The sequence below is a fragment of the Lutra lutra genome, chromosome 4, assembly GCF_902655055.1.
Source record: "Lutra lutra chromosome 4, mLutLut1.2, whole genome shotgun sequence".
In the NCBI taxonomy this organism is placed as follows: Eukaryota; Metazoa; Chordata; class Mammalia; order Carnivora; family Mustelidae; genus Lutra; species Lutra lutra.
The window spans coordinates 114554499-114561853 of record NC_062281.1 but is presented as its reverse complement, the minus strand read 5'-3'; the positions used below and the strand labels follow the sequence as shown (position 1 = coordinate 114561853).

At 38.1% G+C, this 7355-nt stretch overlaps 1 pseudogene; it reads right to left on the bottom strand.

Moving 5' to 3' along the window:
• Window positions 1-6203: 6203 nt before the first annotated feature.
• LOC125098937 (nucleoside diphosphate kinase A-like) lies at window positions 6204-6646 on the bottom strand (annotated as a pseudogene).
• Window positions 6647-7355: the final 709 nt, after the last annotated feature.

Genomic DNA, 7355 nt, shown 5'->3' with positions numbered 1-7355 from the left:
TATAATAAAGAACTTGTCAAATGCAATACCTCTAAAACAATCCAATTAAAAAACAGACGAGACACGAATAGACATTTTTCCAAGGAAGACCTCAGATGACCAACAGACATATGAAAAGATGTTCAACATCACCCATCATAAGGGAAATACAAATCAAAACTACAATGATATATCACCTCACAGCTGTCAGAATAGCTAAAATTAACAACATAGGAAATGACAGATGTTGGCATGGATATAGAGAAAGGGGAACCCTCTTGCACTATTGGTGGGAACACAGGCTGGTGCAGCCACTATGGAAAACAGTGTGGAATTTCTTCAAGAACTTAAAATAGAACTACCCTATCATCCAGTAACTGCACTGCTAGGTATTTGCCCCAAGGATACAAAAATACTGATTCAAAGGGGTACATGCATCCCAATGTTTATAGCAGTATTATCATCAATAGCCAGATTATGGAAAGAGCCCAAATATCTATTGACTGATGAATGGATAAAGAAGAAGTGGTCTATGTATACATTCTCAGCCATCAAAAAGAATGAAATCTTGCCATTTGCAATGACATGAATGAAACTAGAGTGTATTATGCTAAGTGAAACAAGTCAGAGAAAGAGAAATGCCGTATGGTTTCACTCATATGTGACATTTAGGAAACAAAACAAATGAATATAGGGGAAGTGAAACAAAAGAGAAGGAGGTAAACCATGAGAGACTCTTGACTATAGAGTATAAACTGAGGACTGCTGGATGGGAGGTGGGGTAGGGAAAGGACTAAATGGGTGATGGGGATTAAGGAGGGCCCTTGTGATGTGTTACATGTAAGTGATGAATCACTATATTCTACACCTGAAACCAATATTACACAAATATTAACTAACTAGAATTTAAACAACTTTCTAAAATAGAAGAAATAAACATAAGATTTTTAGAATGGTGTAAAAAAACCTCAAAGAGCAGAAAGGGGAACCCTCCTACACTGTTGGTGGGAATGCAAGCTGGTGCAACCACTCTGGAAAACAGCATGGAGGTTCCTTAAAAAGTTGAAAATAGAGCTACCCTATGACCCAGCAATTGCACTACTGGGTATTTACCCTATAGATACAAATGTAGTGCACCACCTTCTTGCTGTGTCCTCACATGGTATTTCCTCTGTGTGCACACATCCCTGGTTTCACTTTCATGTGTCCAAACTTCCTCTTATAAGAACACCAGTCAGATTGGATTTAGGGCCCATGTTAATACAGCCTCATTTCAACTTAAGTACCTCTGTAAAAACCCTGTGTCCAGATGTGGTCACTGGGGGTTAGGGTTTCAACATATGATTTGGGAGAGACACAATTCAGCCCATACTAGCAGCATAGCTTGTTAGCCTGACAGACTCATAAATGACTACTTAGAGAGGTGAGCAGTTTTTGTGTTTTTTATTGTAGTAATAATTCTGTAAGTTGACTGATGCAAGGTGTGCTCACCACCTGCCTTTTAGCCGTCAGCCATCGTAAGACGGAAGCTACACAATGACTAAATTGGCTCTGTGACCAAGACATGTATCAACTCATGCACCAGCGCCCTCTGCAAACAAAACAAAACAAAACAAAACAAAGCAAAACAAAACAAAAACCACCACCACCAACAAAAAAACCCAAAGTGTTTGAGACAAAAGACTTTTTTTTGTAAACCTGAGAATGGAAGGTTCCACGAAGGTTGCCAACCCTAATACAAAGGCTTTGCTACCACCCAGCTCTCATTTGCTGTGTTTACTCACCATGGTAGAGCATTTCCAATCCTGTCAGCTTGTCTTTGATTTTACATATTTTATAGTAACTTCCTGGCCAAAAATCAGTGCTGCTCACTATCTTTAGATGTTCAAAATCAAAAGTTGTACAGTGCTTATATTTTTTATTTTACTTAATGATTATTTCTATTTTTGACAATCTTTGACAGCTCTTTTCAGCATGGGGGCTACAACGAACCCATTGAAACCCTGGCTTTTATGGAGAGTTTAAAAAAAGCCAGAGAAATATTTCAGCCAACAAACTTGGGAGATAGATTTTTGTTCCCTTCAGCCTCTGTAAATCCTATGTATCTCCATTACAGGTTTACCTTAGGAATGGAATTTTGTGTCTTGCTTGCCTTTTACAATTTTTTTTCTGGAGCATTTCACGTAAAACAGAGAAGTACTTTTCCTATCTTTTATTTAAAGCCAGAATGTCTTCTGGGCCAAAGAGGTGGCTTTTAGAAATGGAACTGGAACGTGATAGTCTGCCCCAAATGAGACAAATCTAAAGTGTGCTGAGCTAAGAAGACAGACAGATTTCAAAAACCTCTTACCATATTTATTTTTATATGTAGACTTCATCTTGTGCCCATTCCCATACGATCTGCCATCAATTACCCAGTGGTAATGAAAACCTCCATGTGTTTTACAAGATAGAGGCACAATAAAAGTAACTGGGGCCTGTGAGCTGCCACTTCAGCTTTTTTTCTTATTGCCTGCCCCTGTACACCCCTGACTCCTTCCTCTGCCCTTCTTTTAAAAAGCTTCCATGTGTGTATCTCCTCTTTTTCATCCTTTAAAGTTTGCTGGAGAAATTATAGTGTTACATTTCAAGGCACTTGGGAATCAGATAGACCAGGAATTGAAATCCTGGCTCTATCCTTGGTGTGAACTTTCTCTGCCTCAGTTTCCTTATCTCTAAATGGGTGCTAATAGGAAGAATAAATTAGATTGTATTTATAAGGCACTTGGTCTAGTACATCGCGACATAATAGAAACACTCCGTAATTGAAAGCTATTTTTATCTTAGTCTTTCTCTTTATTGTTCTTTTAAATTTTGGCTCCCCTTCGCCACCCAACCCCTTCGTCTTTCTGGTCTTTATTACTCCGCCTTCTCTTTCTTCCCCCATGATGTAGTTAGCATATGTATGCCTTTGCCTGTGACCTAATCCAGTTAACCTCAAACAACGGGTTGTACTGGAAAGGATTTTTAACTATTCAACTAATTTAACTATGCAAAAACCCGAGGGAAGCCTTAAATTGATCTTTAATAGTTCTTCATTGTTTCTTTTCTTTTGGTTTCAATTAGGTCAACTCAGTATAGAGAAATGTCTGGCTCATGCTTATCAGAAGCTTTGTTGAGGAGTTATAGATATTTTACATTAAAAAGAGAGAGAATGACCAATTTATAAATACACTTTTCCTTGGAGTAGCATCTTTCAATGTGTGGAGTCCATGGGGTTTAGAGAAGAGAATAAACACATTAAAGACTTTGTATTTCTCTTCTCACATCTCTAAAACCAAAGAGGTGGGCTAGATGTTTTCACCTCTTCTAAATACTAGTGATAGAACCATGCTAGCATAACCCTTCAATCGAAAGATACCTTCGTGTTTGAGGCTCTCAGCCCTTTCACTGAGGGATACTATAAGGAACAGGTTTATGAATCACAGCCTTGTACTCATCGTTCAGGAATACGACTGAGGACATTGTCTAGTATGTTATTCAGTATGGCTTCTGTATGAAACCCATTTTGCCTTTTCAAATTAACATCTAGCAAACTTAGAGCCAAATTCAAGTATCAGTTCTAGTCACTGAAAGAGTGTTTATAGGCTTACTAACTGTATTATCCATAATACTGCTGTTTCAAAAATAGTGTGTTCAGTTTTTTCTACTTTATAATATTTACCTTAAATCCTCTCTAGAAAAACTAAGACTATACATAAATAAGTAATTCTCATCCCTTCCCCTGGCTTCTCTAACCTCTTGGCACTCACGGATCCCATTTCCTTCAAATGCCATTTCATTCACACACGTTCTTAAGGTCCGTTCATCTCTTGCGTGAAATCAATGACTAATAATTTGTGCACATGTATAAAAGGGAGGGAACCGATCCTTTCTTCCCTCCTGACTTCTAGTTTTTTGCATGTACATTTTTGTTTGGCTTGCAGATGTTATTCGATGTTATTTGGTAAGAGGAAATCTACAATGATAACCCCCTATTATACTTGACTTTCCCTTATGATCTTAACTTTGCTAGTGAGACCCTATTTTTTCTCTTTTCTGTATTTCTCTTTCCTTTTTTAAAGAATATGCCACATTTTATTTTGGAATATGTCCTATATTACCTTGAGAACATGGACTCCAGACGAAATTTGTCCTGAATTGCTTAGTTTGTGCGCCACTTGAAAACAATTAACTAATTGCCAGCCAAATGATGCACAGACTGAGGCTGGCTTATGCCAGTTCTTGGTTTGGTAATTTACTATAGGTTATTGAAGCTATTTGGTGTTTTAACTTTACAAATTGCTTCAAGAGGATTTTATTAGTTAAGATACACATGTATCATCATTTTACAAAGAAGGAAAACTAAAATAGTGATAACTAAGATAGCATGTGGCTTAGCATACTGTGAATGCCACAGATCTGGAATTGGACTTCTTGGGTTTGAACTCCGCATTCTTCAGTTATTTGTCATGTGATTTTGAACAAATAACTTAGTTTTTTGGTACTTTGTTATTTTCGTTTTTTAACCTGCATAGTAGTCTTACTAATGGCGCTTTTAGTTTAGCTCAGAGCCTGGTGCATAAATAGTATTATTTCTTTGGTGATTTTTAATTTTCAGGATAAAACTGTCAAAACTGGTCTGCAATGAACTGAAACATAATTACACTTAATTGCCCAGTCTCCATGTCTCGGGGCCCTTTGTTGTTGGGTTCCTTTTATCCAAAGAAAGCTGTCCTTTACCTCAGCATTATACTTGGACATTGGGGAACAAGAAATAGTGTATGTACAAAATGAAGCTGAAAAAGAAGTTGATGATTTAAATAAATGAGCATTGTTTCTTATAAAACCCAGGAAGGATAAAGAGCCCCACTCAGTTCATTAACCAGTTACTAAATGGTGTTTGTGTTATCCCCATGAATACTAAATGAATTCATTATGATATGTGCTATTACAGTGAATAGCAAATGAATTCATAACGATGGGCTCCATAAAAATATTCCTAATGGAGAAGTTATGCATTATCGAGTTGGTTTCTAGAGTAACTGAGGCTTACATTTAAATGGGGGAAATAAATAATATCAGGCACAACATGGGTTAGTTGGAGTTATCTGAGTAGGTTCTACAGAACAGAAAACACCATTCATGTCTTGGTCATGTGTCCGTAGCCTCAGATGACTCTCAGTTTTTGGTTTCTCTTCTTTATCATTGGTACTTATGTCTATTTCTGTCTTTGATTCAAAGAGATGGGTACAGTCCTATGTACCTGGTCAACAGTAAACCTTAGGTTTGTGATGACGCAGATTAGGTTGGAAAGTTTGAAGGGTTTTCAACCTTTCCCACCCAGAGGCTATCTGAAGGAATGGCTACCACACTTGACCAATCTGCAGGTCAGTTGTGGTACATAAAATCCAGTGAACCCCCTCATCTGTCCACTTTTTCTCAGCAGAAGAATAAAATAAATTTTAGAATTAATGGCATGAATGGTGTACCCTTGAAGTAATATTTGAATTTTATTGACCATCGTAAATAGATTATGAAGTCATGGCAGCAACAAAAGCACAGATGGTGTCTTATTATAAACCTGCAAACTACAAATGATTGAGCCTGAAGACCACTCAGAGGGCACTTGTAGGCCATCAGTGGTCTAGAAATCACGTTATGATAGCCTCTCATCTAAAGGTATAATTAATTTCTTAGGAAAAAAAAATGACACAGCTTCTTGGTTCATAATAAAATTAAAATACTTCCAGGGCTTAATTTTCAAGAACCAGCAGTTTTATATGTCACCCTAATTTATTATTATATTTGAGCCTATGAAAGTAAAATTTAGCAAGAAGTATAAAAAGTAGAAGAAATAGAGAGCAGAACTTTACTAATGCAAGCAGTTTAACAATTCAATTAAGTAACATTACTTGCAACCTCCAATGTGCAAAGCGTTGTGGGAGATACACAAATAAGACACTGTGGTAGTCCTTAAGAGATTTTCAACATAGTCTGTCATGTACATATTTTTTGGGAGGGAGATACAATATTTTAATCTAAAGGTAGCACATAATACTATAAAGGACCACTCCCAGCTCCAAGAGTTCCCTTCCAGATTATAAGGGAGTTCTTAAAAATAACTTGATTTCCTAGAGGCTGACCACCTCCCCATGAGAAAGAGAGGTTATGGAGTAAACAAAGCTCTGAGGTCTGCTCTGTTGTCACTCACAGACCTGGTTCTGAGCAGAGCTCTTGTAATCCACCAGTTCCTTGGGCTGAAACCACAAGCCAGTCTCCTTTTTTGCACTCTCACAGAATCGCTGCCATGGATAATGTTCCTGCTAATGTGGATGTGAAGGTCCCCATGAAGGGTCCCAGGCTTGCAGTCTACAGGGGCTCCCTAGGCCTGTGTTCACCACATTCAGCCCCTCCCAGACCATGGCAACCACAGGCCCTGATTACATGTTCTTCACCAGGCTGGCAAAGAATGGGTGGTCCTTTAGGTCAATGTAGTATCCCTTGAGAAGGTCTTCAGAAGCTTGAATTAATTTCGTAGCAATCAGGCAGAATCTCTTTTGCTCAAAACACTTAATGATCTCTCCCACCAGGCTGCGCTGGACACCATCAAGCTTGATGGCAATAAGGTGCATTCACTGTTGGCCATGACCCTGGGGATACAGAGCCTTCCAACTGTTCAGGCGACCACTTCATCAGGGGCCACTCTGTCATGTACATATTTAACCATGATACAAGTTGGACTGTGATAAGACTTAGAACCAATATACACATGATGGAATGTGAATAATAGCAAAATAACAGCAAACAGTTCTATAGCACTTGCTATGTGACATGAACTTTTCTAAGCACTTCACAAAAATTAACTCATTTAGTCCTCACAACAAACCTATGATGTAGGCATTATTGTGATCTCCAATTTAAATGTGAGGAAACAGAGCCATAGATGGTTAAAAAACTCAGAGATAGCTAACTGACCAAGATTTTTCTTGCTTTCCTTCCATGACAGAGGGTTGTTGCTGAGAAGCAGCTGCCACCTGTAGAAAATGTTAAGGTTGTAGAAGAGGATGGAGCCATAAGATGGAACATGCATTCCTGGTACCATGAGAAAGATTGGACTTTCCAAAAAAAAAGGGGGTGTTAAATGTGGAGAGTTATAAAATCGGATGATTTATAGAAAGAGGCACAAAAAGATGTTTGATAATTAGAACATCAATGGTATTTTTTTAAATTTTTATTTATCCATTCTAGAGAGAAAGAGAGAGTGAGAGAGAGCATGGAGGTAGATGTAGAGGTAGAGGGAACCTTCAAGCACATTTCCTGCTGAGCTTGGAGCCCTACACAGGGCTAGATCCCAC